Here is a 26,912-nt window from a genome sequence, read left to right as displayed (position 1 = left end):
GATAGGATCACAATTCCCAGTAAATTAACTGTCAGAGAGAGGGGAGAAGTGCCTGGAAATTATTGATTCAACATTCTCCATGTCTGACCCTCACAGGGAGGACAGGATTTCAGCACCAAAACAGAGTTTGGTCACAGGAGGACAGGCAGGCGACTGGCTGGTGAGTATTTCAGCTTTTAGCTTTGCTTTTAGATTGAAATTAGCAGCTGAGTTACAATCACTTGTTGATTATTATTAACTTTAGTAATTTAATGATTGGGGGAAATTAAACAAACAATAAAGGTGAAACAACAAAAAAGAGCCAGACATGAGCGGGTGTTTAACGGCCTGGAGTTTACCTGTGAGGGAGCAGAACGGCTGTATAAAGAGTGAGAGTGGAGCGGGTGCATATAGAGCAGGAGTTTACCTGTGAGGGAGTGGAGCGGCTGTATAAAGAGCGAGAGTGGAGTTTACCTGTGAGGAAGCAGAGCGGCTGTATAAAGAGCGATAGCGGAGTTTACCTGTGAGGGAGCGGAGCGGCTGTATTAAGTGTCGGGTGGAGTGCCCCTTTGAGGGAGCGGAGCGGCTGTATACAGAGCGAGAGTGGAGCGGGTGCATATAGAGCAGGCGTTTACCTGTGAGAGAGTGGAGCGGCTGTATAAAGAGCGATGCAGAGTTTACCTGTTAGGGAGCCTGTTCTCACACAGGCACTGGGCGGTGCTGGAATTCGAAAGGAGTGATGTCAGGACAAGGGGGAGAGCTGGTTTGTAGTTAGTGAGTAAGGTGCTTTCTTTTTTCTCCACTTTAAAACTACATTACAGTAGGTAACAGTTACCGCATTTGACTTTATTTTGCCAGAAAATAAGCTAAATCGTTTTTTACTTGGCTTAAATTTAGGGAAAGAGTTTTTTTAATAAATATCAAACAAAATGTATGGCAAAGGGACACAGTCACATGATTTGCATGGGGATTCTTTGACACGCATTGCAATGTGAATGACCACATGTGCAGGAAGTGCCACTGGATTCACCAGCTTGAGCAATGGGTTTCAGAGCGTTAGCGGCAGCTGGAGACACAGCAGTGCATCCGCAAGACTGAGAGTTACGTGGATAGAACATTTTTAGATGTGGTCACTCAGCAGCTTGAGGAAGTGCGGGAATGGGTGACCACCAGTCAGAAGAAGGGAGACAGGCGTGTAATGAGGCAACACCGTTTTTCTGTGTTGGAAATGATAAGGTTGAATGTTCCTCTGGAGAGTGCAACCAGAGTCAAATTCCAAGCACTGTGGGTGTCTCAGCTGCACAAGTGAGGAGGGGTAAGATTGCAAGAGCAAGAGTGGTAGGAGACTAAATAGTGAGCGGTGCAGACAGGAGCTTCTGCAGCCGTAGATGTGACTCCAGGATGGTGTGTTGCCTCCCTGGTACCAGGGTCAAGGATATCACAGCACAGTTGCAGGGCATTCTGAAGAGGGAGGGAAAACTCAGAGGTCGTGGTTCACATTGGTACAAACGACTTAGGTGGAAAGAGGATGACGTCCTGCAAAATGAACTTAGGGAACTAAGCAGCAGATTAAAAAGCAGGACCTCAAAGGTTGCAACTGGATGCCCCCCTTGTCACGTGAGAGTGAGTATAGGAATATGAGGAAAGAGACGATGAATGCGTGGCTGAAGAAATGTTGCGGGGGGGAGGCCTTCTGGTTCCTTGATCAGGGTATGTTTCTGGCGAAGTTGGCACCTGTACATGTCGGACAGGTTGCACCTGAGCTCGCACAGGAGCAACATCTTTGTGGGGAGGTTTGCTAGTGATGTTGGGTTGGGGTTGTGGGGGGAGGGTAAAACTAATTTGGTATTTTTATGTAATAATGAATGAAGGTATAGTAGAGGATGGTGCACAGCCTAATATAGAAGAGGAACTAAGTGAGTCTGGAAGGCAGAGCAAACTTATACCTGTTAAGGCACAGGGGAACAATGCAAGGCTGGTTCGCTGCTATTGTAATGAAAGGAGTCTTAAAAGTAGGGCAGATGAATTGAGGGTGCTGATTAACACATGGGAATATGATATTGTTGCTGTCACAGAGACATGGTTGATGGCGGCGCAGGACTGACAGCTCAATGTTCCAGGGTATAGAATGTTCAGGCATGACATGGGGCTGATGGCAACATGGTGGTGGGGGTTTAAAATGGAAGTTGGCATTGCACGATTGATCAAGAAGTAAATTAATGCCATAAGGAGTGATGTTATTTTAGAAGGTTCCTCAAATGAGGCCATCTGTAGAGAACTTAAATACAGTAGGCAATCACTCTGCTGGGGGTGCACTAAATGCCTCCAAATGTCAGGGGGGCTAGAGGAGCAGATATGTAGGAAAATCTCAGAGATGTGTACAAGGGTAATAATAGTAGGAAATTTCAATTCACCAATGTTAAGTTTGATAGAATTAGTGTGAGAGGCTTCGATGTGGTGGAATTCTTAAAGTGGTTGAAAGAGAGCTTTTTGAGCCAACACTAAAGCCCTACGAGAGAAGGGGCAGCACTGGACCTAATCTTAGGGAATGAAGCCAGGAAAGTGGTATAAGTGTCAGTGGGGGAAAGCATTTCGGGGAGAGAGACCATAGTTCTTGCGGTTTTAAGGTAGTTATTGAAAATGTCAAAGATGGCTTGTAAATAAAGGTCCTGAAATTGGGGAAGGCCGATTTCAATATTTTATGACAGGATGTGGCCAAAGTGGACTGGGAGCAGCTAATTGTAGGAAAGTCTACAATAGGCTTGTGGGAGTCATTCAGAAAGGAAATAGTGAGAGTTCAGGGCCAACATGTTCCCGTAGGGGTGAGGGGTAGGACAAATAATTCCAGGGGATACTGGTCATCAAGGGATATAGAGGATTGGATAAGGAAATAGAAAAGTGACTGATGGTAGATACAGGGGGGTTAACACAGCGCGGAAGCCCTGGAGAAGCATAAAAAGTGCGTGGTGGGTGATGGGTGTGGTAGTTAACAAGTATTTAGGAAAGTGAACAGGAGACATTACCAAACACTGGCAGGAAAGGTAAAGGAAAACCCAAGGCATTTTATAAATATATTCAGGGCCTGAGGATAACCAGGGAAAGAGTAGGACCCATCAGGGAACAAAGTGGCAGATTGTCCTGTAACCGAAGGACATAGGTGAGGTTATAAGCGCTTACTTTTCATCTGTGATGACTGTGGAAAAGGATGATGTAGGTGTTGAAATCAGGGAGGAGGACTGTGATATACTTGAACAAATTCGCTTTGAAAGGGTGGAGGTATTAGTGTTTTTTGCTTGAAAGTAGTTAAATACATAGGCCCAGATGAGATGTATCCCAGGCTGTAATATGAGATAAGGGAGGAGGGTGCAATGTCTCTGAAGCTTATTTTCAAATGATCTGGCCATTCGAGGGGTGCCAGTGTACTGGAGGAGAGTGAGAGAGGAGTAGCGGGGCCATTAGCAGAGAGAGAGTGAGAGAGGAGCAACGGGGCCATTAGCAGTGAGAAAGGAGAAGCGGTGCCATTAGCAGGGAGAGAGTAGTAGCGGGGCCATTAACATTGAGAGAGTGAGAGAGGAGCAATGGGGCCATTAGCAGTGAGAGAGTTAGAGAGGAGAAGCGGGTTCATTAGGAGCGAGAGACTGTGAGAGAAGCTGCGAGAGAAGCAGTGAGGCTGTTAGCAGGATTTGAGAGGTGGGGTGGAAATCACCCAGAATGATGTTGGAATCTGCAGCACACTGCCTGAGGGGGTGGTAGAGGCAGAAACCCTCAAAACATTTAAGAAGTATTTAGATGAGTACTTGAAATGGCATCGCATACAGGGTTAGGGGCCAAGAGCTGGTAAATGGGATTAGAATAGATAGGTACTTGACGCCTGGCACGGTCATGATGGACCGAAGGACCTGTTTCTATGCTGTGTAACTCGGATACTCTGTGACCCTCTGACTCTATGAGTGAGAGAGGAACAGAGCAGGCACTGAGACTAGGAGAGTGCTAGAAACAGCCGTGCCATTAACAGTGAGAGAGCAGAAGGAACAGCGGGAACGTTAACAGTGAGACAGTGCGAGTTGAGTGAGCGACCATTGGAGCAAACGGAGAGAGTGGCCACAGAGCATTACTGAGCAGGGGGAGAGGAAAGAGCATGAAACCAAGAGATCATTAAACCTATTAGCTGAAGTAGGCTATCCAGACAATGAACCTGTTTGACATTTAATAAGGTCATTGCTGACATGATAATCTTCAACTCCACTTTCCTTCCATTTCCCAGAACATTTTGTTACCTTTTTAATTCAAAATCTGCCTATCTCAGCCTTGAATATAACAAAAGACCCAGCCTTCAACGCCATCAACAGTAAATAATCCACAGATTACATTAAGATCTGAGCGAAGAAATTCCTCCTGCTCTCTGTGTTAAATAGGTGACCCCTAACTCTGAGTTTATGCCCTCTGGTCCCCGACCCTCCACAAGGGGAATCAACTTCTCACCTTCTACTCCTGCCAAGCTCCCCAAGAATCTTATTTGTTTCAATAAAGCTGCATCTCATTCTTCCAGACTCCAGTGAGTACAGGTATAATCTACTCAACCTCTCCACAGAAGAAAATCCCTTCATACCCGGGCTCAATCTAGTGATACTTCTCTGGGCTGCCTCTAATGTCAGTATATACTTCCTTAGATAAGGGGCCAAAACTGTTTACAGTATTCTAGGCATGGCCTAACTAATGCTGTGCAAAGTATTAGCAAGACCACCCAATGTTTTCCTCCATTCCCTTTGAATAAATGCCAACAATCCTGTCACCTACCCTATTACCTGCTGAAATTATATATTTGTTTTTTTGGGGGGTATTCATGCAGGCGGGGACTCCCAAATCCCTCTGTGCTGCAGCTTCCTGCAGTCTTTCCCCATTTAAATAATATTCAGCTCCTCTATTCTTCGTGCCACAGTGCATAACCTCACATTTTCCCACGTTATATTCCAGCTGCCAAGTGCTTGCCCACTCACTTAACCTATCTCTACCCCTCTGTGGAAACTTTGTGTCATCTTCACCACTTGCCTTTCCACCTACTTTTGTATCATCCATTAGAAAGAGATCATTAAAGAGTCCGGAGGGAGGTGATAGACCTTGAAAGAGCAGAGAGGGAAAAGAGCGCGAGAACAGCTAATTGGTGGGTATGTGTTGTCATTAAAGTAAAAGTGAAGTCTTCAGTTTGTTTTGAGGTCTGTAGGGTATTTTTCCTCCGAAAAAAGCTTCTTAAGTATAAATTCGGTACTGTTGTGCAAAATAATAATAACAATCAAGTGCTTCTAGGGGGAGATTCTTCAAGTGTAACGAGCAGGGATGCTAATATAATTGGTTAATTAATGAATTAAAATACATTAACGATGGCAGGACAGCTAATGTGTAGCTGCAGCAGCTTGTTGGCCTGTTGGACACCAAGGTGATCCAGAGAGAGCACATCAGTAGCAAGAGTTTGCAGCTCGAGAACATTTGGATCCGAGTTAAGGAGCTGGTGTCCGAGCTGCAGACATTGCACCACATCAGGGAGGGGAAAGTTACCTGGACACTTTGCTCCAGGAGGTGGTCACACCCCTCAGATCAGGAAATTCACATTTGGTCTGGGATCATGGACAGGAGTGTCTGACCGCAGGTGACGTAGCTATGGGGACCAAGGGGGTCGCATTCGAGGAGCCTCGGCCCCTGCAACAGTTCAACAGTGGCTAGGTTCTTGGAAGGTGTGTGGACGAGAGCGAGGACTGCAGGGAGGATGAGCAAACTGACCACGGCACCGTGATACAGGTAGACTTTCAAGCTGGGGGTGGAATTAGGAAATTCAGTAGTGGTAGGGGACAGTATAATTGGCGAAGGGTATTGTTCGTTGCATGAGTTCCAAAGGCTCTCTTTCCTGCCCGGTGCCAGGTCATCGCCACAGGGCTGGAGAGGAACTTGGAATGGAGGAGATAAATCAACTTGTCACCATCCACGTTGATGCCAGCGACATTGACAGACCTAGAAACGAAATTCTGCTGAAAGAATTCTAACAGTTAGGAGCTAAATTAAAAAGCAAAGCCTCTGAGAAAAAAATGTTGGAATTACTATCTGAACAACAGGAAAACTCTCATAGGATAAATAAAGTCACGGATTTAAATATGTGCTCAAAGTTTTGTGTGGGAAAAATGGGTTTCAGTTCACGGGGCACAGGCGCCAGTGCTGGGATAGGAGGGAGCTATTCCGCTGGGAAGGTCTTCACTTTAAAAATGCAGATTCCAGCATCGTGGTGAATTGAATAACTAGGGCTCTAGGGAGTGTTTTAAGATAAATAGGTGGGCAGGATTTCTGGAGAGGGGCTAAGTAGGTTTAAGAAGCAAAACGATGTGGGAATTTTGCAGGGCAGCTATTTAGGTAATGATATCCAGAATGTGACAGAAAGGGACAGAGTGTAGAAACATAAAAAACAGCAAATTGAGTCAAATGGGGAAATGGTAAATAAGTCAAAATTGATGCCTCATTACTTAATTGCTGGCAGTATTCAGAACCAAACAATTAAATTAAAGGCACAAATAGAGGTTAATGGGAATGATATAGCCATTACGAAGACGTGGTTAAAAAGAGATCAAAGCTGATAACTAATTATTCAGGGACATGTGATTTTCGAAAGGACAGGCAGGATGAAAATGGTGGTGGGATAGCTTTTTTCGATGAGATTGAATACGTTGGATAGCAAGAGATTATTTTGGATCTGCAGATGTAGAATTCACATGGGTAGAGGTAAGAAATAACAAGGGGGTGAAGACAGTGGTGGGAGTGTCTACAGGGCACCTAACAGTAGCTATACCATAGGAAAGAGAATAAGTCAGGAGATAGTTATGACATGAAAAAATGGAAGTACATTAATCATGGGTGACTTGAATCTCCATGTCGTTTGGGAAAATCACATTGGCAGATGGAGCCACGATCAGCAAATCATAGAGTGTATCCGGGAGAGTTCCTAGAACAATTTGCTGTGGATCCAATCGGGGATCAGTCTACTTTGGATCTGTTAATGTGTAATGAGGCAGGTTAATAAATGATCTCAGTGTAAAAGGTCCCCTCGGAAAAAAATGTCCATAACATGGTGTAATTTAGCATTCAGTTTGAGAGTGAAAATGGGTCCGAAACAACTGTGCTAAACTCACAAACGGATAATTACAAAGGAATGAGGGCAGAGTTGGCTGGAGTAGACTGGGAAAGGAGTTCAACAGAAAAGACGGTTGATGAACAATGGCAGACGTTTAAGAAAATAGTTCATGACTCATATCAGCGATATATCCCTGTGAGGAATTAGGATTCTAGGATGGACATAATCAACCATAGTTTACCCAAGAATTTGAGGATAGAATCAAGCTAAAAAAAGAAATACATACAATGTGGCAAAGGTTAGTCGCAAGCCAGAATTATGATTTTTTTTTAAACCAAGAAAAGTTAACCAAAAACACCTTAAGGATTGGGAAAATAAACATTGAGCGATAACTAGCAGATCTTATAAAAACGTTACGTAGCAGCTGCATTAAATATAAAAAAAATCAAGGGAGAGGCTTAAGTGAATTAATGCCTCTTAGAGAATGAGTCTGTGAAAATGAGAATGGGGAACCAGGAAATGGCAGAGGAGTTGAATTAATGCTTTGCATCAGTCTTCATGGTAGACAACACTAATCGCATTCCAAAAATACTAAATAATCAGGGGGAATATGGGGGAAGGGAATAAAGAAATAACTATCACTAGAGAAAAAGTGATCAAGAAACTACTGGAGCTAAAAGCTGATAAATCCCTGTTGGGTTGCATCCTAGGATATTAAAGGAAGTATCTGCACAAATAATGGATTCACTGACAGTAATCTTCCAAGAATTGTTTGATTGTGGAAAAGACTCAGAAGATCAGAAATCTGCCAAAGTAACAACCTTATTCATAAAGGGAGGGAGAGAAAAAGCTCAGGTAACTATAGGCCAAATAGCTTAACATGCACTATTGGGAAAACGTTAGAGTCTATTACAAGGAATCTGATAGCAGAGCATTTAAAATACATCATATAATTAAGCAGAGTTAGCATGGCTTGATGACAGGGAAATCATACCTGGCAAATTTATTAGAATTATTTGAGGAAGTAAAAAGCTGAATGGATAAAGGGGAAACAGGATATGCAGTACTCTTGTATTTCCAAAAAGGCGTTCAATATTGTACCAGACATACGGCTGCTCAATAAGACAAGAGCTCTTGGTCTTGGGTGTAGTACACTAGCATGGATAGAGGATTTACTCACTAAAAGAAGACAGAGAGCTGAGAAAAGGGGGGCATTTTCAGAATAGTAAACTGGAAGTCATGGAGCGCCACAGGGATCAGTACTGGGACCACAGTTACTTACAATATATATTAATGGTTTATATGATGGAAGTGAATGTACCATCGCCAAATTTCAAGTTATCAAACAAATTGGTGTGAAGGCAAGTGGTGAGGAAGACTCAAAGGGCCTACAGGGGCAAATAGAAATGTTAAGTGAGTTGGCAAAACATGGCAGATGCCATCTATTATCGGAATCTGTGGGTTTATGCACGTTGGCAGGAAGAATAGAGGAGCTCAATATTACTTAAATGGAGAAAGACTGCAGAAAGCTGCAGCAGAGAGGGATTTGGGAGCCCGCGTACATGAATATGAAAATGTTAATTTCAGCAGGTGATAGGGAAGGGAAATAAAATGTTGGCTTTAATTTCAAAGGGAATGGATTATAAAAGTGGGGAAGTCATGCTAGAACTATACAAGGCTCTCACTTAGAATAATGTCAACAATTTTGGTCGCCTTATTTGAGGAAAGATATGCTGGAAGTGGAGGCAGCACACAGAAGGTTAAAGGCTGGTGCCAGATGTGGAAGGACTTTTTTTATGTGGGGAGATTGATTAGGTTGGGTCCGTACTCATTGGAGTTTAATAGAATGAGAGGGGACCTTATTGAAACATATAAGATTCCGAGGGGGCTTGACACGGTACTTGTTGAGAAGCTGTTTCCCCTTGTGAGAGGGTTCAGGACGAGTGGGCATCATCTCAGAGAAAGTGTTCACCAATTTAATGCAGAGATTAAGAAGAATTTCTTCTCTCAGGGATTAGTGTATCTGTGGAATTAGTTCCCCTAGAGGCTGTAGATGATGAGTTGTTAAATATATTCAAGGCTGAGCTCAACAGATTTTTAATCAGTCAGAGAATCAAGGGTTATGGGGAAAAGGCAGGATTGTGGAGGTGACAATGATCAGATCAGCAATGATCTCACTGAATGGCTGAGCTGACTACATGGGCGGAATGACCTTCATCTGCTCCGATCTCTTCTGGCCTTATAAAACAATCAAAAAGAACATTGGAACACTGTAAGAGTGCTGCCAGATTGCTTCAATATCAGGAACAGGTTGACATCTATTTCTGTTGGAGCAGCTCAATAGAAAATGGAGCTAAATCCAGACATTTAACTTCATACACTCACTACCAAATATCTTCAACCAACATCAAAACACTTCCTGTTGTCACAGTATACAGAAGGTAAAACACAGAGAGAGCTCCAAGGAATGGCAAGACTGTTCATCAATAAAAACAAACATGATTTCCAAATCGAAACGAATCATTTCAGTGCAGTTACCGACCCACATCAGTTCAATTCGACACCGACAAATGTTCCCAGTCATACGTTATCACTTGGAGCACGTATTCCACTCTGGATACTGACCTACACTCAATGCAATTCTACAATGCCAGATATAACCAAAAATAAATGTTGACTGGAGTCAGTTATTCCACTCTGGTTACTAACCCACACTTAGTACAATTTGATACTAACAGATACAGTCAGTGTAAGATTGGTGACTGGTGCCAGGTATTCCACGCTGATTAATGACCCTCACTCAGTACAATTCTATGCTGACAGATAGACCCAGTAATACATGTTCACTGGGGACAGGTATTCCACTCTGGTTACAGACCCACACTTAGTACAATTTGACACCAACAGAAAGACCCAAAAATATATGGTCACTGGAGTCAGGTATTCCAATATTGTTACTAACCCACAATTAAGACAATTTGACACTATCACGTACAGTCAGTGAATGGGTGGTGACTGGGGCCAGGTATTCCACTCTGATTAATGACCCACACTCAGTACAATTCTACAATGACAGATAGACCCAGTAATACATGATCTCTGGGGCCAGGTATTCCAATCTTGTTACTAACCCACAATTAAGACAATTTGACACTATCAGATACAGTAATTGAAATATTGGTGACTGTCGTCAGGCATTGCACTGTGGTTACTAACCCACAATTAGGACAATTTGACACTAACAGATAAAGTCAGTGAATGATTGGTGACTGGAATCAAGGTATTCCACTCTGGTTACTGACACATACTTAGTACAATTTGACATTAACATATAGACCCAAAAACATATGGCCACTGGAGTGAGGTTTTCCAATCTGGTTACTAACACATACTTAGGACAATTTGACACGAAGAGGCACAGTCCGTGACAGAGTGGTGACTGCGGCCAGGTATTCCACTCTGATTAATGACCCACACTCAGGGTGATTTTCCTCTGACTCCCACTAAACATTCCTTCAGAGATTTTGCCTTCACTAAGGTCTATTTTAACATTACACAATTTTCCACTGAATACTAGGACATAATTCATCAGAGAGTTTGCGAGTAACAATCAAAGGTTTGTCTTCATTTGACAAAATTGAATAAAGCTGCAGAGACATTCAATACATTTTAATTCAGCAAATTGTATTGCTGATTCAGTGTGTCTATGACAGTGAGCACCAGATCAGCATGTAATATTTTCAGTCACAGCTTAAAATGAGAGAGCCGCTCACATACAGATTTACACAACTTCAGTAGGTGTGGTCACTCACCAGGAACACCTATAACAGCAAGGATTGTGTAGAATATTTTCTCAGCCACATCAATTGAGTGCATCGTTTCAGTGCGAAGTGATGTGCCCCTTTGTGCTGCTGGTAATCTCTGCCTTAAACGGTGAGGTGATAGATTCCCAAAGCCTTTAATTTATACCCTGTGGGATCACCTCAGGGACGTTGAAATTGCAACATTGTTCAACTTATTCTTTAAAATATATGAACAAACAGATAATGACTTTGAGTTGAGTGAAACACAATATTTATTTTTAAATTGAGCTCCCAGGATCCAAGGACTGGACTCTACTTATCAAAGTAATTAACTAATAAAAAGAACAAGAGCTGTATTCACCTGGATAATATGCTGTCCACTCAATAACCATCAGTCCCTCATCTAGATCTCCTATTGTTTCAGTGATGTCCGTCACTTGACTGTTGCCATATATTGATTAAATTCCAAATGTTAGACTGCCTCTCTCCATGCTGTTCTATTACACCCTGTGGTGTAACTGTCCTCTTTAACTGTGGACATTCAGTTGTGCGATTACAGTGGGTTAAGGGTGGCTGTTTATTACTAAATTCAACGAATAAAATATCTGGAAATATTCAAAATCCCTCAAAAACTGATTCCACACCACAGTCAAATGTGAAACTATCTCACTATCAATCTCTCTCGTTCTCTCTCTCCCTCTCTCTCTCCCTCCCCCTGCTACCTGTCTCCCTTTTTCTCCGGGCACATCTCACTCTCTCCCTTATGCTGTGTCTCTCCCTTTCCTCGCTTTCGCTCTTGAACTCTTGATCCCTCTCTCTGTTTTTTCCGCTCACTGTCTCTCCCATTGCCTCGTTCTTCCTCTCTTTCTCTCTCTCTGGCTCTCGCTCACCCTGTCTCTTTTTCTCCCCTCTCACTTCCGCACTCTCTATTTATGTCCCACTTTCTCTCTCTCTCTCTTTGTCTCTCTATCCCTTTGTTTCCCTCTCCCTCGCTCTGTCTGTCTGTCTGTCTATCTATCTATTTATCTATCCCTCTCTGAATTTTTGTGTCTGTCCTTCCCTCTCTCTCTTTCTGTCTCTCTCACTGTCTCTGTCACTCTATATCTCTCTGCCTCTCTTGCTAACTTTCTCTGCTTTTATGACTCTCTCTCTCTCTGTCTGTACCGCTGTCGCTGTGTCTCCATCTCTCACACATCCCTTCTCGCTGTCTCTTTCTCTTCTTTACTCTCTCTGTCCCTGTCTCTTGCTGTGCCTCACACTCTCGCCCTCCGTCTCAGTCACTGTCTCTTTGTCTCTCTGTTCTATTTCCCCTCTTTCACTTTCACCTTCTCTCTCTTCCTCGCTTGACAAACTTTCCTTTGCCTGTTTCATTGCCTCTCTCGCTCTCTCTGCCTCTTCGTTGCCTCTGCTTGTCTGTTTGTCTGTTCCTCTCTCTTTCCCTTTCTTTTTTTCTGTCACTTTCTCTCTCTCTCTCTCTCTCACTCGCTCGCTATCACTATCTCTCTCTCTCTCTCCCTCTCTTTCACTCTCTCTCTCTCAGACCGTGTCTCACTCTGTCTCTCTCTTTGCTTCTCTCTCTTTTATCTCCCCTTCTCTCTTTTTCAATGTCTATCTCTCTCTTTCTGTCTCTCTGTGTCTCTCCCGCTATTTATCTATCATTCTTTCCTCCTCCCTATGACTCCCTCCCTTTCTCTTTCCCTCCCACACGATGTAACACAATCTGTCTCTCTCCTCTTACTCTCTTAATTTATCTGCCTCTCTCCCTCTCTCTTTCTCTGCCTCACCCTCTCATTCTCTCCCATCAACTCTCTCCTTTTCTCCTTTCAATCGCCCTGTCTCTGCCCCTCTTTTTCAACGTTTCTCTCTGTCTCTCTATCTCTCTCCCCCTCTGTCTCTCCCCCTCTGTCTCTCTATTCCTCTCGCCGTGTCTCTAAATCTCACTCCCTCCATCTCCCTCTGTCTCCTCCACTTGATGCATTTACGCATCTCTACCTATTCTCGTTCTCTCACAATCTTTATCTCTCACTCAATTTCTCTCTCTCCTGCACACACACACACTGAGTATGTATGTGTGTCCATGTGAGTGTGCATGTGTCGTTGCATCTCTTGCTGTATCACGTTTCTCTGTCTCTTTCAATCTCTGTGTGTACCTCTGTTTGTCTTTCTGCCTCTCTTGCTCTCCTTCTCAGTTCCTTTCCCGAAAACTGACATTCAATCAGTCTGTCTGTCTATCTATTTATCTATCTATCTCTGTATTTGTGTATCTGTCTATCTGCTTGTCTGCCTGTCCATCTGCCTTCCTGCCTGCCGACCTGTCATCCAATCTATCTATTTATCGATCTATGTTTGTCTTTATGTATCACTGCCTTCTCCCCCTCTCTCTCTCTCCCTCTCTCTGCCACGCTGTCTCTCTCACCTCGCACACTCTCTGTTTGTATGCCAGTTTCTCCCAATCACTCTCTCTCTCTCTGTGCCCCTCGCACCCTGTCTCTACCTCTCTTTTTCCCTTTCGCTCTATGGCTCTCGCTGTCTCTTAATCTTCCTTTTTACCCTCTCAATGTCTCTCTCTCCCTCTCTTTCTCTCCATCTTCCCTCTGCGCATCTATCTTTCTCGCCCTCCTTCTCATTCTATCTCTCTCATTGTCTCTCTGTTCTCTTTCCCTCTTCCACTCTTGCTTTCTTTCTCTTTCTTACTTGCTATACTTTCCTTTCACTATTTCAGTGTCTCTCTCTCTCTGTCTCTCCTTCTCTGCCTCTGCCTGTCTATTTGTCTCTTGCTCTCCCCTTCCCTTTCTTTCTCACTTTCACTTTCTCTTGATCTCTCTCTCTCCAACTCTCTCTCTGTGTCTATCCCTCACGTTCTCTCTCTGTCTCATTCTCTCAGTCTCTCTCTCACAATGTGTGCCTAACTTTATCTCTTTCTATGCCTCTCTTCCTCTCGCTGTCTCTCTCTCCATTTCTTGACCTGTTTTGCTGTGTCTCCAACTCTCATTCTCTACTCCTCCCTCTGTCTCCCTCTCTCAGTGCTCTTCCTCCCCCCTCTCTCTCTATTATCTCTCTCTCTCACTCACTCTCTCAGAATCACAGAAACAGAGAATCACAGTGCAGAAGAGGCCCTTCGGCCTATCTAGTCTGCACCGAAACATGAGAAATATGTGAACTATCTACCTAATCCCATTTACCAGCACTTGGCCCAAAGCGTTGAATGTTATGACGCGCCAAGTGTTCATCCAGGTACTTTTTAAATGATGTGAGGCAACCTGCCTCTACCACCCTCCCAGGCAGTGTATTCCAGACCGTCACCCTCTGGGGAAAAAAAAGTTTTTCCTCACATCCCCTCTAAACCTCCTGCCCCGCACCTTGAAACTATGCCCGCTTGTGATTTACCCTTCAACTAAGGGTAACAGCTGCTCCCTATCCACCCTCTTCATGCCCCTCACAATCTTTTACACGTTGATCAGGTGGCCCCTCAGTCTTCTCTGCTCCAAAGAAAACAACCCAAGCATATCTCTCTTCATATCTTAAATGTTTCATCCCAGGCAACATCCTGGTGAATCTCCTCTACAGCTGCTCCACAGCAATCACATCCTTCCTATAATGATGTGACCAGAACTGCACACAGTACCACAGTACTCCAGCTGTGGCCTCACCAATGTTCTATGCAACTCCAACAAGACCACCCTACTTTTGAAATCTACGCCTCGATTGATAAAGGCAAGTGTCCCATATTCACCGCCTTTTTCACCACCCCACTAAGATGCCCCTCCGCCTTCCGATATCGATGAACAAATACGCCAAGGTTCCTTTGTTCCTCAGAAATTCCTAGTGTCATGCCGTTCATTGAATGCTTCCGTGACAATTTACTCCTTCCAAAGCGTATCACCTTACACTTTTCAGGGTTAAATTACATCTGTCACTTAGCTGCCCATTTGACCATCCCATCTATTTTTTCCTGTAGCCGAAGACACTCAACCTCACTATTAAATACCCGGCCAATCTTTGTGTCATCTCTCTCCCTTTCACTCTCTATCTGTCTCGCTTTCGCACTTCGTGCCTAACTCTGTCTCTCTCTTTTCTCTCTCTCTCTCCCTCCCTTTTTCAATATTCTTGCTCTCTATCTCTCTGTCTGCCTCTCTTGCTGTGTCTCTAAATCTCACTATTTCCTTCTCCCTCTGCCTCCCTCACTCGGTGTGCTTCTGCCTCTCTTTCTCTCAATCTCTCTCTCCCTCCCTCTCGCGCTATGTCACACACTCAGTATCTCCCCTTCTTCCATTTTCAATCTCTCATTCTGTCTGCTTCTCTCTCTATTTCGTGCTCAGCCTCACACTCTCTTTCTCACCCAGCAACCATCCCTTTTTCTCCCTTTCGATTACCCTTTTTCTCTCCTCCTCTCTCTCTCCTCTGCTCTCTCTGCCACTCTAACTTTCTGTTTCTCTCACACGCTCTCTCTGTTTGTCTCTCTGTCTGTCTCCCTCTCTCTCTTTCGCTTTCTGTGCCTCCCTCTCTGTGTCTCCAGCTCTCATTCTTTCCTTCTCGCTCTATGGTTCTCGCTTTCTCTTCCTCTTTACTCTCCTTATGTCATACTCTCCCTCTCTTTCTTCCTGTGTAAACATCTTTCACTCTATGCCTCACTCTCACGCCCTCTTTCTCTGTCTTTCTCTCTTTCTTTCTTTGCTCTCTTTCCATCTTCGACTTTCGGTTTATCTCTATTTCTCACTTGCTAAACTCCCCTTTGTCCATTTCATGGTCTGTCTCTCTCTGACTCATCTTCTCTGCCTCTGCCTGTTTGTTTGCATCTCGATCTCTCCTTCCCTTGCTTTCTCTCTCTTATTTTCTCTCACCCTTTCTCTCTATCTCTTTCTCTATCTCTATCCAACTCTCTGCGTCCATCTCATGTTGTCCCTGTTTCTCATTTCTCTCAGTCTCCCTTTCATATTGTGCGCCTAACTCTGTCTCTTTCCTTGCCACTTTCTCTGTTTTCTCTTCCCCTTTCTATTTTTCAAACTCTCACTCTCTTTCTTGCTGTGACTCTATCTCTCACTTTCTCCTCTTCCCTCTCTCTCCCTTTCTCAGTGCGCTTCCACCTCTCACTCTATTCTCTCTCTCTCTCACTTCCTCTCTCACCCTTTGTCATACACTCTGTATCCCTCCTTCTTCCTCTTTCAATCTCTCATTCTCTCAACCTGTCTCTCTCTCCCTCTCTCTCTCTTTATCTCTGCCTCACCATCTCGACCTCTCCCATCAACTCTCTCCTTTTCTCCCTTTCAATCATCCTCTCTCTCTCTCTCAGCCCTCTCTATCATTTTTCTGCTTGGCTGCCTACATGTTCCTGTATACGTGCTTCTCTCTTTCTATCCTCTGCCTCTCAAACTCTAAAATTCCCATTGTCTCTTTCTCTCCATCTCTCTCTCTCTCTGTCAGTGTGTTTGAGTCTGAGCATGCCTGTCTGTTTGTGGGTGTGTGTGCCCCTTTAAATCTGTGTGTGTATCTCTGTGTGCCTTTCCCATCTCTTGCTTTCCTTTGCAGTCCCTCTTCCTTTATCTTCCTTCCTGTCTGTCTATCTATCTATCCATCTATCTGCCTACCTGTTTGCCTGTCTGCCTGTCTACCTATCTGTCTATCAATTTATCTATCTAATCTATCTGTATATGTGTCTCTCTGCCTCCTGCCTATCTACGAATCTATCTGTCCATCTGACTAACTCTGTAGTTTTGTATATCTGCCACTCTCCATATCTGTCTCTATATCTTCCTCTCTATCTCTCTCTGTCTCGACACCCCTCTCAAGCACTCTCTCTCTGCCTGTCTCTCTCTCTCTCTTTCTGTGCCTCTCTCTCTCTCTGTGTCTCTATCTCTCACTCTTTTCTTGTCGCACTCTGGCTCTCGTTGCCTCTTTCTCTCCCACATTACTCACTCATTCAGTCTCTCTCCCTCCCTTTCTCTCTCGCTCTCCCTCTGCACATCAACCCAGTCTTTCTCCTTCTTTGTCTCTCTGTTCTTTTTCCCTCTATCGCTGTTGCTTTCTCTCTCTTTCTCGCTTGCTATACTTCCCTTTGTCTATTTCATGGTCTCCCTCTCTCTCTGCCACTGCTTCTCTGCCTCAGCCTGTCTGTATGTCTCTAAGTCTCTCTTTCCACTTCTTTCTCTTTCTCACTTTCTCCCTCCCATCCTATCTCTCTCTCTGCGTCTATCTCTCACTTTGTCTCTCTGTGTCATTCTCGCTCTCTCTCTCGGACTGTTTGTCTAACTGTGTCTCTCTCTTTGGCTCCATATTCACTTTTCTCTCCCTCTCTCTCATTTCCAATTTTACTCTCCCTCTGTCTCCTTCACTCTGGCTCTCTCTCTGTGTCGCTCTCACTGTGTCTTTAAATCTCACTCCCTCCATCTCCCTCTGCCGCCCTGAATCGGTGCATTTACATCCCTCTCTCTCCATTCGCTTTCTCTCACTATCTGTGCCCCTCTCCCTCTTTCTCTCTCGCCATGTCAAATACTCTGCTTCTCTCCTTCTCCCTCTTTCAAACTCTCACTCTCTGCCTGTCTCTCTTTATTTCTCTCTCTGCCTGACTTTCTCTCTCTCGCCCAGCAACCCTCTCTATTTATCTCTTTCATTCGCCCTCTCTCTCACTCTCTCTCTTTGTCTCTCTTGCCCTCTCACACACTCAATCTGCTTGTCTGTCTTTCTCTCTCTCTCTCTCTCTCTGACTCTCTCTCTCTGTGTCTCTAGCTCTTATTATTTCCTTATCGCTCTATGGCTCTCGCTGGATCTTCCTCTTTATTCTCGAGATGTCTCTCTCTCCCACGGTGTATGTTTCTCTTTCTCTGTGCCTCACTCTCTCTTCCTCTTTCTCAGTTTATCTCTCTTTGGATCTTTGCTCTCTTTCCCTCTTCCATTCTCGCTTTAAATCTCTTTCTCACTTGCTAAACTCCCATTTGTCTATATCATGTTCTCTGTCTCTCTCTCTCTCTGCCTGTTTTCCTCTGCCTCTGGCTGTCTGTTTGTCTCTCGTTCTCTCCTTCCCTTTCTTTCCCTCTCTCATTGCCTCTCTCACTTTCTCTGTATCTCTCTCTCTATACAACTCCCTGCGTCCATCTCTCATAATGATGTCTCTCTGTCTCATAATCTCTCAGTATCTCTCTCACACTGTGCACCTAACTCTGTCTCTCTCTTTGCCTCTCTCTCTGCTTTCCCTTCCCCTCTCTCTTTTACAATCTCTCTCTCTCTCTCCCTCCCTCTCCCTCTCTGGCTGTTCCTCTAACTTCTCACTTTCTCCTCCTCCCTCTCTTCCCCTTTCTCAATGCGCGTTTCTCCTCTCACTTTATTCTCTCTCTCTCACTTCCTCTCTCGACCTTTGTCATACACTCTGTCTCCCTTCTTCTCCCTCTTTCCCTTTCTCATTCTCTCTGCCTGTCTCTATCCATGTCTCTCTTTCTCTGTCTCTCTCTGTATCACACTCTCTGCCCCACCCTCACTTTCTCTCCCGTCAATTCTTTTTTTCTCCCTTTCGATCGTCCTCTCTCTCTCAGCCCTCTCTCTCTTTTTCTTTGTGGGTGCCTACGTGTTTGTGTGTGTACGTATTTCTCTCTTTTTATCCGCTGCCTCTCCCACTCTAAAATTCCCATTGTCTCTCTCTCTTTTCATCTCCCTCACCCTCTCTGAGTGTGTGTGAGGATGTGTTTGTTGTTGTGTGTGTGTGTCAAATGGTCTCTATCTCTCTCTCTATTGCGCTTTTCTCTGTCTCTTTCAATATGTGTGGATATGTCTGTGTGTCTTTCCGCCTCTCTTGCTTTCCTTTGCAGTCCCTCTCGCTCTATCTGCATTTCTGTCTATCCATCTATCTACCCATTCATCCATCTATCTTTCATTCTTTCGTTATATCTATCTATCATTCTATCTATCTATCTATATGTCTGTCTGTCTGTCTCTCTGCCTGCCTTCCTCTCTCCATTTATTTACCTATCTATCTGTCTCGTTGTATCTCTGCCTTCTCCCTCTCTCTATCCCTACAACCCTTTCCCTCTATCTCTCTCTGCCAGTCAATCTCTCTCTGTCTCTCACCCCTTCTTGCACACTCTCTATGTTTGCCTGCCTGTCTCTTCCTTTCTATCTCTCTATCTCTGCCTCACCCTCTCTTTCTCTCCCAGCAACTCTCTCTTTTTCTCCCCTTCGATCGTCCACTCACTCTCTCTCAGCCCTCTCCCTCTTTTTCTGTGTGGGTGCCTACGTGTTTGTGTGTACGTGTTTCTCTCTTTCTATCCTCTGCCTCTCACACTCTAAAATTCCCTTTGCCTCTTTCTCTGCATCCTTGTGTGTGTGTGTCTGTGTGTGTCCGTGTGTGTGTGTCTGTGAGTGTGCAAGAATTTGTGTGTCCATCTGTTTGCGTATGTGTTTCCATGTGTGTGTGTGTATGGGTGTGTACGTGTGTGCACCTGTGTGGGTGTTTGTCAGTAGATCTCTATCTGTATCTGTCACATTTCTATGTCTCTTTCAATCTGTGTGCGTAGCTGTGTGTCTTTCCGCTTCTCCTGCTTTCCTGCGCAGTCCCTCATCCTCTAACTGCCTTTCTGTCTATCTATCTACCTGTCCAACTATCTGTCTGTCTGTCTTCCTGTGTCTTTTTGCCTGTCTAACTACCTGTCTGTCTATCTCATTATTTGTCTTTCTGCCGATTGATCGCTCTATCTATCTATCTATGTACTTATCTCTGTCTTTTTGGATCTTTGTCCTTCTCTCCCTTCCTCTCTGTCCGTCTCTGTCTCTATCCTCCTCTGAAGCTCTATCTCTCTCTCTCTATCTCCCTCCCTCCCTCTCTCTCTCTCTCTCTTCCTCTCTTTCTCTGTGCTGTGTCTCTATCTCTCACTCTTTGCTTGTTGCTCTATAGCTCTCGCTGCCTCTTTCTTTCCCTCTTTACTCTCCCAATGTGTCTCTCTCCTTCTCTTTCTCTCTATCTTTCCCTCTGCGTATTTATCTCAGTCTCTCTCTCTTTGTCACTATGTTCTCTTTCCCTCTTTCATCCTTGGTTTCTCTCTCTTTCTCGCTTGCTAAACTTCACTTTATCTAGATCATGGTCTACCTCTCTCTATCTGCCACTTCTTCTCTGCCTCAGCCTGTCTGCACGTCTCTCCCTCTCTGTTTCCCTTTTATTCTCTCCCTCACTTTCTCCCTCCCATCCTATCTCTACTTGTCTCTGCGTCGACCTCTCACTTTGCCTATTTGCCTCACTATCTCTCTGTCTCTCTCTCTCGCTCTCGCACTTTTTGCCTAACTCTGTCTCTCTCTTTGGGATCTCTCTCACTTTTCTCTCTCCCTCTCATATTTCCAATTTTTCTCTCCCTGTTTATTCCTCTCTCTCCGTCTCTCTCCCCTTCTCTCCCTCTCTCCCCTTCTCTCCCTCTCTCTCCCTCTCTCTCTGTGTCACTCTCACTGTGGGTCTAAATCTCACTCCCTCCAATTCCTCTGCCTCCCCCAGTCGGTGTGTTTACTCCTCACTCTCTATTCTCTTTCTCTCATTATCTGTTTACCCCCCTCTCTCTTTCTCGCTCTCTTTCTCTCTCATCCTATGTCATACAATCTGTCTCTCTCCTTCTCCCTCTCTCAAACTTTCATTTTCTCTCTCTCTGCATCACACTCTCTTTCTCTCCCAGCAAATCTCTGCTCTTCCCCCTTTCAATCGCCGTCTTTCTCTCAGCCCTCTCTCTATTTCTGTGTGGGTGTCTACGCTTGTGTGTACATGTATTTCGCTTTCTTTGTCCTCAGCCTCTCACAATCTAAAATTCCCTTTGACTCTTTCACTCCATCTCCATCTCTCCCTCTTTCTCTGTGTCACTATCTGTATCCCCCCTCTCTCTCGCTCTCTTTCTCTCTCACCCTATGTCACACACTCTGTCTCTATGCTTCTCCCCCTCTCAAACTTTGATTCTCTATCTCTCTCTCTCTCTGCCTCACCCTCTCTTTCTCTCCCAGCAACTCTCTCTTCTTCTCCCTTTCGATCGCCGTCTTTCTCTCAGCGCTCTCTTTATTTCTGTGTGAGTGTCTACGCTTGTGTGTGCATGTGTTTCGCTGTCTTGTCCTCTGCCTCTCACAATCTAAAATTCCCTTTGGAGAAAGTGATGGTGAACCAGACAGAACATTCTGTGGCTGCAGCCAGCAGGACAACGTGAACAATACACACAGGAGTGAGGCCCAGGAAAGTCACTGGGAGATAAAATACATTGATCTGGTTCAGTATGATGTTTGTGATAATGACAGCTAAACTCCGCTCCACTCTTTATACACCCGCTCTGATCCCTCACAGGTAAACTCCGCTCCACTCTTTATACACCCGCTCTGATCCCTCACAGGTAAACTCCGCTCCACTCTTTATACACCCGCTCTGATCCCTCACAGGTAAGCTTCGCTACACTCTTTATACACCCGCTCTGATCCCTCACAGGTAAACTCCGCTCCACTCTTTATACACCCGCTCTGATCCCTCACAGGTAAGCTTCGCTACACTCTTTATACACCCGCTCTGATCCCTCATAGGTAAACTCCGCTACACTTTTTACAGCCGGTCTGTGCCCTCACATGCAAACTCTTCATACACATGCTCCGCTCCGTCACAGGTAAACTCCACTTCGCTCTTTGTACAGCCGCTCCAGTCCAACACAGGCAAACTCCGCTCCGCCTTTTATACACCCATGGCCACCAGGTAGCGAGTGTTGCAGTTGGATAGTCCACACTTTCCCTGGGACAGGATCACAATTCCCAATAAATTAACTGTCAGAGAGAGAAGGGAGAAGAAATTGGAAATTAATGATTAAACATTCTCCGTGTCTGACCCAGACAGGACAGGATTTCAAAACCAAAACAGAGTTTGGTCACAGGAGGACAGGCAGGTAATTGGCTGGTGAGTATTTCAGCTTTTAGCTTTGTTTTTAGATTGAAATTCACAGCTGAGCACTTAACAATTATTGATTATTATTAAATGAGTAACTTAATTATAGGGGGAAATTAGGTTAATAATAAAGGCAAAACAGCAAAAAAGAGCAAGAGCAGAATGGATGCATAAGGAGCGAGCCCGAAGGCGGTGTATAAAGAGTGGAGCGGAGTTTACCTGTGAGGGATCAGAGCGGGTGTATAAAGAGTGGAGCGGAGTTTACCTGTGAGGGATCAGAGCGGGTGTATAAAGAGTGGAGCGGAGTTTACCTGTGAGGGATCAGAGCGGGTGTATAAAGAGTGGAGCGGAGTTTACCTGTGAGGGATCAGAGCGGGTGTATAAAGAGTGGAGCGGAGTTTACCTGTGAGGGATCAGAGCGGGTGTATAAAGAGTGGAGCGGAGTTTACCTGTGAGGGATCAGAGCGGGTGTATAAAGAGTGGAGCGGAGTTTACCTGTGAGGGATCAGAGCGGGTGTATAAAGAGTGGAGCGGAGTTTACCTGTGAGGGATCGGAGCGGGTGTATAAAGAGTGGAGCGGAGTTTACCTGTGAGGGATCGGAGCGGGTGTATAAAGAGTGGAGCGGAGTTTACCTGTGAGGGATCAGAGCGGGTGTATAAAGAGTGGAGCGGAGTTTACCTGTGAGGGATCAGAGCGGGTGTATAAAGAGTGGAGCGGAGTTTACCTGTGAGGGATCAGAGCGGGTGTATAAAGAGTGGAGCGGAGTTTACCTGTGAGGGATCGGAGCAGCTGTATAAAGAGTGGAGCGGAGTTTACCTGTGAGGGATCAGAGCGGGTGTATAAAGAGTGGAGCGGAGTTTACCTGTGAGGGATCAGAGCGGGTGTATAAAGAGTGGAGCGGAGTTTACCTGTGAGGGATCAGAGCGGGTGTATAAAGAGTGGAGCGGAGTTTACCTGTGAGGGATCAGAGCGGGTGTATAAAGAGTGGAGCGGAGTTTACCTGTGAGGGATCAGAGCGGGTGTATAAAGAGTGGAGCGGAGTTTACCTGTGAGGGATCAGAGCGGGTGTATAAAGAGTGGAGCGGAGTTTACCTGTGAGGGATCAGAGCGGGTGTATAAAGAGTGGAGCGGAGTTTACCTGTGAGGGATCAGAGCGGGTGTATAAAGAGTGGAGCGGAGTTTACCTGTGAGGGATCAGAGCGGGTGTATAAAGAGTGGAGCGGAGTTTACCTGTGAGGGATCAGAGCGGGTGTATAAAGAGTGGAGCGGAGTTTACCTGTGAGGGATCAGAGCGGGTGTATAAAGAGTGGAGCGGAGTTTACCTGTGAGGGATCAGAGCGGGTGTATAAAGAGTGGAGCGGAGTTTACCTGTGAGGGATCGGAGCGGGTGTATAAAGAGTGGAGCGGAGTTTACCTGTGAGGGATCAGAGCGGGTGTATAAAGAGTGGAGCGGAGTTTACCTGTGAGGGATCAGAGCGGGTGTATAAAGAGTGGAGCGGAGTTTACCTGTGAGGGATCAGAGCGGGTGTATAAAGAGTGGAGCGGAGTTTACCTGTGAGGGATCGGAGCGGGTGTATAAAGAGTGGAGCGGAGTTTACCTGTGAGGGATCAGAGCGGGTGTATAAAGAGTGGAGCGGAGTTTACCTGTGAGGGATCAGAGCGGGTGTATAAAGAGTGGAGCGGAGTTTACCTGTGAGGGATCAGAGCGGGTGTATAAAGAGTGGAGCGGAGTTTACCTGTGAGGGATCGGAGCGGGTGTATAAAGAGTGGAGCGGAGTTTACCTGTGAGGGATCAGAGCGGGTGTATAAAGAGTGGAGCGGAGTTTACCTGTGAGGGATCAGAGCGGGTGTATAAAGAGTGGAGCGGAGTTTACCTGTGAGGGATCAGAGCGGGTGTATAAAGAGTGGAGCGGAGTTTACCTGTGAGGGATCGGAGCGGGTGTATAAAGAGTGGAGCGGGGTTTACCTGTGAGGGAGCCGGTTCTCACCCAGGCACTCGGCGGTGCTGGAATTCGAGAGGAGTGACATCAGGACAAGGTGGAGAGCTGATTGGTAGTTAGTGAGTAAGTTGTTTTCCTTCTTTGCCGCTTTAAAACGACAGCACAGGAGGTCAGAGTCTCCGCATTTGTCTTTTTTCAGAAAAAAGCTAAGTGATTTTCTACTTGGCTTTAATTTAGGGAAATAGTTTTTTTTATTAAAAACAAACAAAACGTTTGGCAAAGGAACCCAGTCCTGCCTGCTGCATGGGGATTGTGGAACACGCCTTGCAGTCGGGATGACCACATGTGCAGGATGTGCCGCTGGCTTGACCAGCTTGAGGAACGGGTTTCCGAGCTTGAGCGCCAGCTGGAGACACAGTGGTGCATCCGCGAGGCCCAGAGTTACGTGGATAGCAGATTGTTCGATGTCATCACTCCGCAGCTTAAGGAAATGCTGTCATTGAGGGAATGGGTGAGCACCAGTGAGAAGGAGGGGGCCAGGCAGGTAATGAGGACATCCCCAGTCAGATAGTGAGGAAAGACACATTTTTCTGTGTTGGATGTTCCTCTGGAGAGTGCAGCCAGAGCCAAATTCCCGGCACTGTGGGTGTCTCAGCTGCAAAAGTTGCAGGGAGGGGGTGATAAGTATGCAAGAGCAACAGTGGTAGGAGAGTCAATAGTGTGGGTTGCAGACAGGAGATTCTGCAGCCTTAGATGTGACTCCAAGGTGGTGTGTTGCCCCCCTGGACCAGGGTCAAGGATGTCACAGAGCAGCTGCAGGGCATCCTGAAGGGGGAGGACAAACAGTCAGAGTTCCTGGTTCACATTGGTACTAACTGCATAGGGAGCTACAGCTTGTGCTGTAGCCGAAGGATTGTAGGTGAGGTTATAAATGCTTACTTTTCATCTGTGATGACTGCGGAGAAGCACATGTAGGTGTAGAAATCTTGGAGGGGGACTGTGATATACTTGAACAAATTAGCGTTGAAAGGGTGGCCGTTTCTATGTTTTTAGCTTAAAAGTGCATAAATTCAAAGGCTCAGGTGAGATATACCCCAGGCAGATAAAAGAGGTAGGGGAGGAGGCTGCAATGTCTCTGACACTTATTTTCATTTTCTCTGGTCACACGAGGGGTGCCAGAGGACTGGAGGACAGCGAATGTGGATCGATTACACAAGAAGTGTCGTCGGTACAAAGCAGGCAATTGCAGGACCGTGAGCCTGACGTCAGTGATAGAGAAACTACTTTTAAAATTTCTGAGGGGCAGGATTAATCTTCACTTGAAGAAGCAAGGATTTTTCAGGGATAGTCAGCGTGACATGGTCAGGGCGAGATCATGTTTGACAAATCTGATTGAATTCTTCGAGGAGATGCCGAGCTGTGTAGATGGGAGTAGTGCAGTTGATGCAGTCAGCATGGACTTCAGTAAGGCTTTTGGCAAAGTCCCACATGGAAGAATGGTCAAAAAGTTAAGAGTCCATGGGATGCAAGGAAATTCGGCAAATTGGATTCAAAATTGGCTTAGTGGCAGGAGGCAGAGTGTGATGGTCAAAAGTTGTGTTTGCGACTGGAAGCCTGTGATGAGTGGTGTGACGATGGGATCGGTGCTGGGACACTTGCTGTTTGTCCTGCACGTTAATGATTAAGACGTGAATTTAGGAGGAATGATCGGTAAGTTTGCAGGCGATACGAAAATTGATGGTGTCATAAATAGTGTGGAGGAAAGCCTCAGGTTACAGGACGATATAGGTGGGCTGGTAAGGTGGGCAGAACAGTGGCAAATTGAATTTCACACTGAGAAGTGTGAGGTAATGAATTCTGGGAGGATGAAAACGACAAGGGAATACCCAATGAGCAGTAGGACACCAGGTAGTAGAACGGATCAGAGGGATGTTTGTGTCCAAGTCCATAGACCCCTGAAGGCAGCAGCACAGGTAGATAAGGTGGGTAAGAAGGCATATGGGGTACTTGCCTTTATTAGCTGAGGCATAGATATAAGAAAAGGGAGGCTATGTTGGAGCTGTATAAAACTCTATTTATTCCACAGCTTGAGCACTGTTTGCAGTGATGGCCGCCCCATCACAGGAAGGATGAGATCACATTGGAGAGGGTGCTGAGGAAATTCACCAGGGTGTTGCCTGGGCTGGAGCATTTCAGCTATGAAAATAGACTGGATAGCCTAGTGTTCCTGTTCTTAAAGCAGAGAAGGCTAAGGGGGCGCCTGATAGAGGTATGGAAAATTATGATGAGTGTAGAAATGGTAGATAGGAATAAGCGCTTTCCCCTTACCGGAGATGTCAATAAACAGCGAATATTAAGGCAAGGGGCAAGAAGTTCAGAGGGGACTTGAGTGAAAATAATATCAGCAGGAATGAGGTTGGAATCTGCATCACACTGCCTGAGGTGGTGGTAGAGGCAGGGATCCTCACAATATTTAAGAAGTATTTAGAAGAGCACTTGAAATGGCATAGCATACAGGGCTAGGGGCCAAGAGCTGGAAAATGGAATTGAATAGATAGGTAATTGACGCCTGGCATGGTCATGATGAGCCGAAGGGCCTGTTTATATGCTGTTTAACTCTATTACTCTATGATCCAATGACTCTATGAGTGCGAGAGAAGCAGCGCAGCAATTGACATTGGGAGAGGGCGAGAACCAGTGGTGCGATAGATAGAGATTGAAAGGAACAGCGGGACCATTAATAGTGAGACAGTGCGAGAAGAGTGAACGACCATTAGAGCACACGGAGCGAGAGACCACAGAGCATTAATGAGCAGGGGGAGAAGAGAGACCATGAAACCAAAAGACCATAAAAACTATGAGCTGAAAGTAGGCTATTCGGTTAACGAGTCTGTTCGCCATTCAATGAGGTCATTGCTAACCTGATAATCTTCAACTCTACCTTCCTTCCTTTTCCCGTAGCCCTTTGTTACCTTTCTGATTATAAATCTGCCTATCTCAGACTTGAATATATCTAACGACCCAGCCTTCAACGCCATCAGCAGTAAAGAATCCACAGCTTCACCACCACCTGATTGTAGAAATTCCTCCTTTTCTTTGTGTTAAATAGGTGACCCCTAACTCTGGGATTATGCCCTCTGGTCCGATACCATCCTCAATGGGCATCAACCTCTCAACATCTACCCTCTCAAGCCCCCCGATAATC

The 26,912-nt window shown here is 45.4% G+C and overlaps 1 long non-coding RNA gene across 1 annotated transcript in view; it reads left to right on the top strand.

Annotated features, from left to right (window-relative positions):
* LOC121274184 overlaps positions 1–26,912 on the top strand; it is a 42,627-nt gene that overhangs the window by 787 nt on the left and 14,928 nt on the right. The window contains exon 2 of the long non-coding RNA XR_005942231.1: positions 97–160. This is a non-coding gene — a long non-coding RNA (uncharacterized LOC121274184). The remainder of the gene's footprint in view (positions 1–96; positions 161–26,912) is intronic.

The sequence above is a fragment of the Carcharodon carcharias genome (genome assembly GCF_017639515.1).
Source record: "Carcharodon carcharias isolate sCarCar2 chromosome 35 unlocalized genomic scaffold, sCarCar2.pri SUPER_35_unloc_1, whole genome shotgun sequence".
NCBI lineage: Eukaryota > Metazoa > Chordata > Chondrichthyes > Lamniformes > Lamnidae > Carcharodon > Carcharodon carcharias.
Note: the sequence above shows the minus strand (reverse complement) of the source record. Positions and strands in the feature narration are given on the sequence as shown.